The 10,634-nt window shown below is 38.6% G+C and overlaps 1 long non-coding RNA gene across 1 annotated transcript in view; it reads right to left on the bottom strand.

Moving 5' to 3' along the window:
• Positions 1 to 10,634, bottom strand: part of LOC310731481 — a 137,365-nt gene that overhangs the window by 123,978 nt on the left and 2,753 nt on the right. The window lies entirely within an intron of this gene.

The following is a 10,634-nucleotide window of genomic DNA, read 5'->3' on the forward strand; positions in this document are numbered from 1 at the left end:
GACTTTTCACTCTTCATCCTTTTAATCGCTGCTCTCACTTCCTGCTTCACCATCTCCAAATCATCTAATCTTCTCTCTCTCTCTCTCTCTCTCTCTCTCTCTCTCTCTCTCTCTCTCTCTCTCTCTCTCTCTCTCTCTCTCTTCTCATTTTCCTAATTTATCAGCTGTTTTAAATACTTTTTCCATCTTCTCAACACACTCTTCTCACTAGTCAGAATGGTCACTTTTCATAATACCAATATTTTCTCTCCATAAACGTGCCTCTGCTGGACCTGACCCAGCTTCTTACCTAAAAATGGGGTTGAAAACAACTCAGAGGGTGGCTAAGTGTACTAGCGCATCTCTTGGGTTAGGGTTTTAGGGAGTTTAACAGGATCTGGATCAGGTCCAGCTCCACCCTGCAATATGCAATTTATCTATCTCAAAAATTAATGGACTTTAACCTTTAATAAACTTGTGGTAGCGTTACAGTAACGATCTGAACAGGAGCTTTGTTGCACTGCAGGTTTTCCCAGCATGAAGAAGCAGAACCCAATGAACCATTCCTCAGCCGATATTGTCTCATCCTCCCCTGAGCTTTTCACAGACTGAGTCATCCATCAAAAGGCAATCAGATAAGATTATCAATTACTGCAGGGTCAGGAAGCGAGAGCCGCGTTCCATTTTCTATTGTCCCACGAAAACAAAAGCGGCTGATGAGGGACTCGCGGGTCTCTGGAGGACTCATTATTTCATTAAGGACAGAGTCCAGCGACACTTCATATAACACCACATTTGGGAGATTTCTCTCAATTAGCAGAGTCGTGTGTGGAAACGACAGAAATATTTGGAGTTTTTTAGCTGCTGAGTGCAGGGAAACGTTAATGAGTAAATCAGGCATGATAATGGCATGTATGATAATAAATGTTAGTAATTTTGGGTAAAACAGATCAAAAGGCTGCTTCAGGCATATAAGTGACAACAGGACATAACTTCCTCCGTGTTACTAGAAATGGATAAAAAAATTTGTTATTTAATATTGAATGAATCTTGTGTTCTCAGGGACATGCCATTATAAGAAAATGCCTTACTCAAATGTATCTCAATCTATTTTATTGATGGATTTAACAATTTTGTTGTGATTAAATCACTTTTTTTTACATGGCAAAGAAATGTATAGTTATCTAATGGTCTTCATCTCAAGTACCAAGTTTAAAGATGTGTTTGGTACACGTGGCTAATCTTTAACTTACAGAACAAATCTGAATGATTCTGGTGGATATGATGCCCATTGTGGGATTTACTTAAACAAGCCCTGGTTTACATTCTTTTTCCATCCTTTTTTTTTTTTCTTTCTTTTGTTTTTTTCCTGGCCTTCACCTTTCCAAGGTCACTCTTTCATACTAATAATATATTGTTGTTTAAATGTTTGCGGTGTGTGTAAACTGTATACTATATATTTTTGTTTAAATGTTAAACAAGAAATGAATAAAACCACAATTTAAAAATGAATATATAAAAATAACCACCTTCTGCATGGTAACAGTAACTCGGTGGTTTATACTCTACGTGATAAAGGTTGTTAATTTCCATCACTAATTTTGCCAGATCCAGGATTTTAATCTCTCAATATTTGTCTACGCAATTAAAACGCATGTTTGATAATCGTCCCAACACAATTCGCCTCTCACACCACTGATCTTTTCTTTTTAAACTCAGGAAAACCCAGAGCGTTCATGGGGTTTGGCTTTCATTATAAAAGCACCATTTGACTTCATTAGTGACTCTAAACGTCCGTGTGCAAAAATAAATGAACTTCGTTTAAGCACAGTACAAACTGCAGCTCCTAAGGGGCAGCGTTCCGCTTCTTTAGCCATGAAATATCAAACCAAAATTGGTGATTTTGCTTAATTACACAGATAAAAATTTTATAAAGAAATCTCTGCCCTTTTGCAGGTTTTTGTACAGCAGCAGGTTCAGCTAAATGGGCAATAACATCAATCTTTCCTCTTTCTTCAGGAACTAGGAGTAAGAGAAAAAAAAAATGTTCGCTTCGGTAGTGCTGAAAGTTTCCAACGAGTGAAAATGTTAACAAAAGCCAAACGTGTCAGAGCGGACAGCGGTGCGGGGGCGAGAAAAATGTTAATGTCAGCAAAAATGTCAGCCCTCACACTGAGACGGAACACAGAGGGGGGTAATCCTGGTGCACCATTAGCCTTCCAACTCATTCAGCAGGTGGTGACAATATAACACACTCACACACACACTCACACACTCACACACACCTCCTGTGACTGTACGAAGAGTAAATCAGAGAGTGAGTCAGTGGGCTTTTTATATCCACAGCTGGAAAACCGGGAATGTGTCAGATATCAGCGATTAATCAGTATGAATAAATTTACACCATGTTCAGAAAATAATACACACATTGTCATAGTGTTTTGAGCTGCAGCATGGAACATGCCATATTTTTTGTCCTGAAAAGAAAAAAAAAATCCTAAAAAGAAAAATGCAGATGAAAAGGTGCTGAAACAGAGTGAAGCATGGTGGCGGCGGCGGCAGCGATTCAGTTCTGATGCAGTGTGTTTCTCGGGAGGAACTCGGACCTCAGATCTGCTGATGTGGTATAATATGGGTTTAAAACTTGTCATTACACATATTTGTATGTTGTGGAAGCATTTGACAGAAATCCGTTTGTGGCGTTTCACTAATAAATACTGAGAAATAAAAACAGATGAACTTTAATCTTTTTATTTTAATATCTTTTTATTTCTTTCCTCATTCATTTATTCACACAGTAAAATAAGGAATAAACAAAAAACTGAAATAGAACAACAGCCCTGAGGTAGGAGTAAACTCGGGAAGCTAGTCCAGCTTTCCTTTTTCCTTTTGTGTTCTATTTACTGATTTCTTTTTTTTTCTATTTATTTTCTTTTAGGCATTTCTATTTATTTCTATATATTATATTTGTCTTTTGCTTATTTTCCATTTTAATTCTTTTTTTATACTATATATTTCTTTTTTTCCCTTTTCTTCATTTCTATTTTTATTTCGAATATTTTCTATTTCTTTTCTTATTATTTCTTCCTATTTCTCAACTTTCTATTCTTTTTTATTTTTTTTCTTATTTCTTATAAATGAGAGACGGGTGTAGATGATGTTGAGAATCAAAGTGAACTAAAATTCCCTTAAGTAGATTGAGTTGAAAAGGTTTTTACGTTTGTTTGAACTTCTGGTTGAGATTCAAAATGCAAAATGGAACCAATTCAGGGAAATATATTCACTATGATTTTTAGAAAATATTTTTGTCTCTGCGTGAAGGATTTTATACAGGAAAATCGATGGGCTGGACAGCCACGTCCACCTGACAAGCCTATCACACACATCAAAGAACAGTCCACATTCAGACACTCACACACACACACACACACACACACACACAGGCATTTATGGTCTTATCTTTCTGACTCACACACACAAATTCATATCAGCTTGTTCAGTGCTCTTCTGCCCCCTGCTGATGGGATTCTTTGTGCTCTACTTTACTGAGCCACACTAAACACGCATGTCCAAGTCCAAAACGTCAGGATGAATTTATGTACCCATCAGAAAGAAACAAGCGTTAGCCAGATTAGATTAGCATTGATTGCACTGTGGTGCTGAGTGCTTGATTGTGCTCTGCTTGTGTGCCATGACTCATTCAGCGACCCAGCCGAGGGTTTTAACACCGCTTCTGCTCCTATAAACACCAGTGTATTCATATAACATACAGCTCACAGGGGCGTAGCCATGTGAGTCTCCCACACCCTTGCAATTAGCCTCACCACCTTAAATCATATTTCAATTATATCCAGTATTGCTATCCAATTAGAATAAACATATTCAACTCATATTAATGTAAATATGTTTAATACGGTTAATTATCTCCACCCTAAATTGTGCCCTTGTCCTCCCCATTCATAAAACTGCACACACTACTGTTCATGTCTTCATTTCGACTCATCCCTAACGTCTCCCATCTTCACCACATCTAATAACGTGGGTAAAGCAGAAGCTCCAGAACCTCAGGCAGCTTCCCGAATCGGATTATTATCTGAACCGATGGGAGGAGCGCAGTTCATCACGCTGAAATAGATCTCTACAGAGTGTCTGAGACAGACAGAGAAAGAGAGATGTGGTTAATAAAAGCAGGAGCTGCACACATTTCTGCTGTTTCACCTCGACATGGGTTTATCTTAAAGGAGCAGCATTTGTTTTCTGCTGTGAACAAAACAAATTTTATCACTGTCAAGCGTTACTGTGGTGAAAGAGCAGTACTCACAAACCACAAATCATACACATAATCTGACAGTTACAGAGGCCACGCCCTCTTCATGATGACTAACAGATACAGAGGCCACACCCTCTTCATGATGACTAACAGATACAGAGGCCACACCCTCTTCATGATGACTAACAGATACAAAGGCCACACCCTCTTCATGATGACTAACAGATACACAGGCCACACCCTCTTTATGATGACTAACAGATACAGAAGCCACACATTCTTTATGATGATTAACAGATACAGAGGCCACACCCTCTTTATGATACTAACCGATACAAAGACCACACCCTCTTTATGGTGACCTACAAATAGAGAGGCCACACCTTCTTCATGTTGACTAACAGATCCAGATGCCACACCCTCTTCATTGTGACTGAAACAGAGCCCCCCACCGTTCGTCAGTTGACAAACATAGAGGCTACATCCTTTTCACTGTAATTAACAGGCAGAGGCCACACCCCTTATCAATGTGACTGGTGGATACAGGGGCCACACCCCTTTTACTATAACTGAGAGATACACATGCCACACCCCTTTTCTGGTAACTGACAGTCACAGAGATCACACCTTCTTCGCTTCGCAGATAAAAGCAACACACATTATAATGATAATTTATTGGCCTGCTATTAGCATTAATGCTAACAAATCTCCGCTATAGCATTGATCAGGCAGAAGTGACGATTCAAACTGCATTAGCGCAGACAGCCTCGAGAGAAAAACCCAATAAGCCACTGTTCCCTAAGCACAAGAGCAAACAGCGGTGAGCACCAGCCTTCCTCAACGAGCCATTAAGACGGCAGAAGTGCTCTTTAGAAACACTCCTTCATCTCAAACGATAAAAAATAAATAAATAAATAAAAATGTATTCAGCGAGGGCTAAAGCTAGCGGCTAAAAACGGCAGAAATGAAGAGATGTAATGATTCAACACGATTACATCACTGAAATCAGGAGAGTTTTGATGTTAACGACATTATAATAATAATATTAAAACAACATTGACATTTGGCTACTGAAGGAAACTCATTTTAGTTATTAATGTAAAAAAAAAAAAAATAGATATTTTTGTCAGTTCCAGTAACACATTTCAGTTTTTTACATATTGTCAGAGATTTTCACCTCTCGCACCGAACACGGCAGTACCAGCAGACCTGTTTGGGTCTCCTAGTTAAAGTGAAGGGTAAATGTAGGTAAAAAGACATCTGATACAACTGTGTGTTTGTGAAGAAGCACAACAGAAGAATAGTATGATGAAGAAGCACATATGGCTAGAAAACTCAGCTATTCCGATACACTGTGAATGAATAAACCAATAATAAACTCTACCTTCAAACATCTCAATTTCTATGTGATTTTAAAAGCGAGGTTCTGTCCTGCAAACCCTGCAGTGTCGGTGACAGAAATCTGAGTGGACAGGAAGTGCACTAGACCCCATATTCGATAATGAACAGACTTTTTGAGCTCATGCACTCATCCAGTCAGCAGATTGCTCCCTCGCTGGGGGTCAAGGGGAAGTCGGCCAGCTCTGTTTATTGTGCCACAAAACATCCTGACAGAAATCGTCCTTTATCACGTCAGACTCGGGTGTTATGACTAAATCTGGCTGGGTCAAAATCTCAATCGATCAGCACTACCCCTAAGCCCTTCTCCGGCTGAGAGATTTCATAAATCTCAGGCCTGTTCTCTTGAAGCAAAAAAAAAAAAACTCATCAGACTGACTCGTTAAGGAGGAAATTGAGTTGTGATTTTGTGGTGTGTATCCCGATCCTGTGGGGCCTCCAAGGGAACGAGCCAAAGCTTTAGTGGGTCTTAAAGGTGAATCAGGATGCATCCGGTGCCACCCTGTTCGTAAGAGGGCCTTTACTCACACGAGCTCGACCGCTCAAGCAAGAGACACACCGATGTATTACCTCAGGTGTGATGGAAATGTTCATCAAGGCAAGAAAAAGGCTCCCTGTGCCGTTGTCACTTTAATGATCGTTCACGTCCACCTCGCTTCTTCCACTCCACCCAGTGACGCGTCTACAGACACTTCCCACAGACACTTTCTAAAGACATTACCCGCAGACACGTTCCGCAGACACTTCTCAAACTTCCTGCAGAAACGTTCTACAGACATTTCCTGCAGACACGTTTTATAGAAACTTCCTTCAGACACTTTCTACCTACACTTCCCTCAGACACGTTCTACAAACACTTCCCGCAGACACGTTCCTCAGACATGTTCTACAGACACTCCCCTCAGACACTTTCTACAAACACTTTCCTGAGACACTTCCCACAGACACGTTTTATAGAAACTTCCCTCAGACACGTTCTACAGACACTCCCCTCAGACACTTCCTACAAACACTTTCCTCAGACACGTTCTACAGACACTTCCTACAGACACTTCCCTCAGACATGTTCTACAGACACTTCCCTCAGACACGTTCTACAGACACTTCCCTCAGACACTTCCTGCAAATACGTTCTCCAAACACTTTCTGCAGACACTTCCCTCAGACACTTTCTACAGGCACTTCCCTCAGACACCACCTGCAGACATGTTCTACAGACACTTCCATCAGACACTTTTTACAGACACTTCCCTCAGACACCTTCTGCAGACACTTACATCAGACATGTTCTACAAACACTTCCCTCAGACACTTTCTACAGACACTTTCTACAGACACTTTCCGCAGACACAATGTTAAGACACATTGTGAGGACACTTCCCGCAGACACTTCCCGCTAACATTTTCTGCAGACTTGCACCACATTCCCTTTCAGATCACTAACTTTGCTGAAACATTGCTTAATTTTTTATTGCTTTATTTATTACAAAACAATTAAACTAAACTGCTTTTTGCTGTTCAATAATCAGACATAATAAACATGTACATGACGTGTTACATATTCCTTCTCTGTAGAATGTAATATTGTTTATGTAATTATATTTTTTGTATGTAGTGTTTAAAATTATGGTTATTTTCAAAAAAAGTGTTTTTTAAATTTATATGTATATTAACAAAACGATTATAACAATAATAATAGCAATATTGTTTTGATCATAAGAACAATATATATATATATATATATATATATATATATATATATATATATATATATATATATATATATATATATATATATATATATATATATATTTTTTTTTTTTTTTTTTTTTTTTTTTTTTAAATGCATATTCTTTTATTACAAACAAAAAAACTTTTTTTGTTTTGTGGATTTGTGTATCTCTTAAGATAACTATTATTATATATAGTGCTTATTTTCTCTTATTTATTTATTTATTAATAATTGTTTTTTTTTGTATTTCAAACATTTATAACTAATAATAAAACTATATAATATATAATAATAAATGTAATTATAAACCCACATGACAAATATGGTCATGTATGATTATTGTTACTGATTTCATGGAGTATTTCCTATTTAAAAAAATCGCTGAATCCATCACAAATGTTTGTACATAAACACAGCAAAGAAATGAAGGTGTTTCCATGTTACAAACAGAAAAGTGGACATGCTTTGACATGGCGTTAGAGTTGTAATCTCTCGATCAGACATCGTGTAATCTCATCTCATCTCATCTCATCTCATCTGGCTCAGTGTACACTGTGCTCCTGCACGGAAACGGCCACTTAGACCGAGTGCAGCGTCTTGTTTCCACATCATACATAATGCACAACGCTCTCGGCTTTAAGAGCCCAATACACTGTATCCAATGAACAGCAGATGCAATGTGAGGAAAACAAGGCCTTTATCCATCATATATAACTGGGGCATGAAGAGGAGAATGTACACACACACACACACACACACAGGACTAAGTGTGTGTGAGGCCTTTTATGTGGCTTTCTTTCTTTCCTTTTTCCCTGATGACACATGCAGCACATTAACATTACAGTGACTTATTATTTGTTATCTAATTCTTTTTAGTTCAGTCATCACCACTTCTCACCATCTTCCCTTTTGTCACATCGACAGCCAAGGACCCTTAAAGAACATATAAAGGCTCAGGACAGCAGTTTGCATGAAGAGTTCTGCATTTAAGCGCTGATCAGAACACCAACAATAAAGGAACTGTAATAAATGGACATTCGGTGCCTTTCTGATGAGGATGGGCTCCATTTAGTGTCTGGTTCCTCTCAAGGTTTCTTCCTCATGAAGACTCCAGGAGTTGTTCCTTTACCACAGTAACCACTCGTTTGCTTATTAGGGACAAACTTACAATTATAAAGAACAAGCTTATAGCTTATGTCTTGTGTTTCAGTGTAAAGCTGCTCTGAGAAAACGTACGTAGTTGAAATTGTCTCCAAATACAAATACATTCAACTGAATATAAATTACTGTTTTAAGAACAATTACTGCTTATTATTTTCTATCTATAAATGATCTAAATTGAGCATCATAGTAAAAAGCTCTATAACTAATTATCCAAGAACCCTCACAGAACCATTTTGGGTTTTTGTTAAGAGTGTACAGTACAGGTGTAGGTCTGCAGCACACAATTCTAAAGTTCTTCTAAACATTTTGTAGGTCATCCACTCTGATGAGTTCTTTAGGGGTTGACTACAATATATAAATGTAAAAAATAAGTTCCTAACATGGCTGTATTTGGAACTCTAGTGTGGGTTTCTACTGTACACAAAACTCCAGAGAAACTCGACTCATCTGATACAACTTAAACAAGGATTCCTTCATTTCTTTTCTTTTGTAAAGCAGATGGACGACAGTTTGTCCTCTTCATTTGTCCTTTTTTGGCTCTTTTTTAATCATCAGCTACAAAGATAAACCCCTCAACATGCTAACATGGTGACTTCAGCACCTGCTGAAGTATCTGCACTTATCTGCACAACGTCCTGCTCTTTTTACTGTTCTTTTGTTAATTTTATCTTATACATTCTTTAAAATGAATTAGAAATTAATAAAATAAGAGTAAATTGATCCTCATTATGTTAACATGTTTGTTTTGTGATCGTCTGACTGATTTATGATATTTTATTACTGTAAAAAAAAAAAAAAAAAATATATATATATATATATATATATATATATATATATATATATATATATATATATATATATATATATATATATATATATATATATATATGAACGGAATTCATTCAGAAGGTCGCACTCGTCTTAGTATCTTTCTTCTTGAATCCCAAAAATAACGATGGGCAAGGCTTGTAGCACCATTCGACCTTGGATAAGTGATAAATAAAGCATGAAACACAAGTGCACTACCTGCTCCATTATGCATAATCAAGTCCCCTAATGGTCCCAGGCTGTAAACACAAACGGAGAGAAGCATCTCTGTGAGACACCAGACACTGGTCTGGATTAAGAGGGTGCACGCGATCGCTGCTGTAAACAAAGCAACAACACACACACACACACACACACACACACTTCATGTGACCCAGGTGACTGAAGAGCTCAACCTGATACAATACAGACGTCACAGTACGGCGAAGAAGCTTAGGATGAAATTAGATTTCCACCTTAAAACTCAGCTGGGCAGAGTGCAGGGTCAGACATGATACAGTGCCCCTGGAGCATAGAGGGATAAGGGCCTTGCTCAAGGGCCCAACAATGGCAGCTTAAACCCCTTGCCTTCTAAACAGTAACCCAGAGCTTCAACGGTTTATCTGCCACCTCCCTTAGAAACTTTTGTTATATTTGAACACATGCTGAACCTGATTCTCCGCGCTCATCCCAACAAATCATTTTATTCCTGATCAGTTCACTCACCTGGAGTCATCTGAATCAGTTCAATGAATCAGCCTGAGCACATTTGCAACGGAATTCTTTTAAACACGTACAAGTGCAATATAAACGTTAAATATCAGTGAGCATTAGCTCCTTAGCTACACATTTTTGCAAACCATGCAACTGAACTGAAGTCAAAGAGCGAAACTAGGAACAAATGATTCAACTTAAATGATTTGAGTTACAACACATCACATCCGCCTCCTCCCCATAAACACTGCATCATTGCATCACACTCTGCCTACTCCCCATAAACACTGCATCACTGCATCACACTCTGCCTCCTCCCCATAAACACTGCATCACACTCAGCCTCCTCCCATAAACACTGCATCACTGCATTACACTCAGCCTCCCCCCATAAACACTGCATCACACTCAGCCTCCTCCCCATACACACTGCATCACATTCAGCCTCCTCCCCATAAACACTGCATCACTGCATCACACTCAGCCTCCTCCCCATAAACACTGCATCACACTCAGCCTCCTCCCCATAAACACTGCATCACACTCAGCCTCCTCCCCATAAACACTGCA

Source organism: Silurus aristotelis, assembly GCF_946808225.1.
Source record: "Silurus aristotelis genome assembly, chromosome: 9".
Taxonomy (NCBI): domain Eukaryota; kingdom Metazoa; phylum Chordata; class Actinopteri; order Siluriformes; family Siluridae; genus Silurus; species Silurus aristotelis.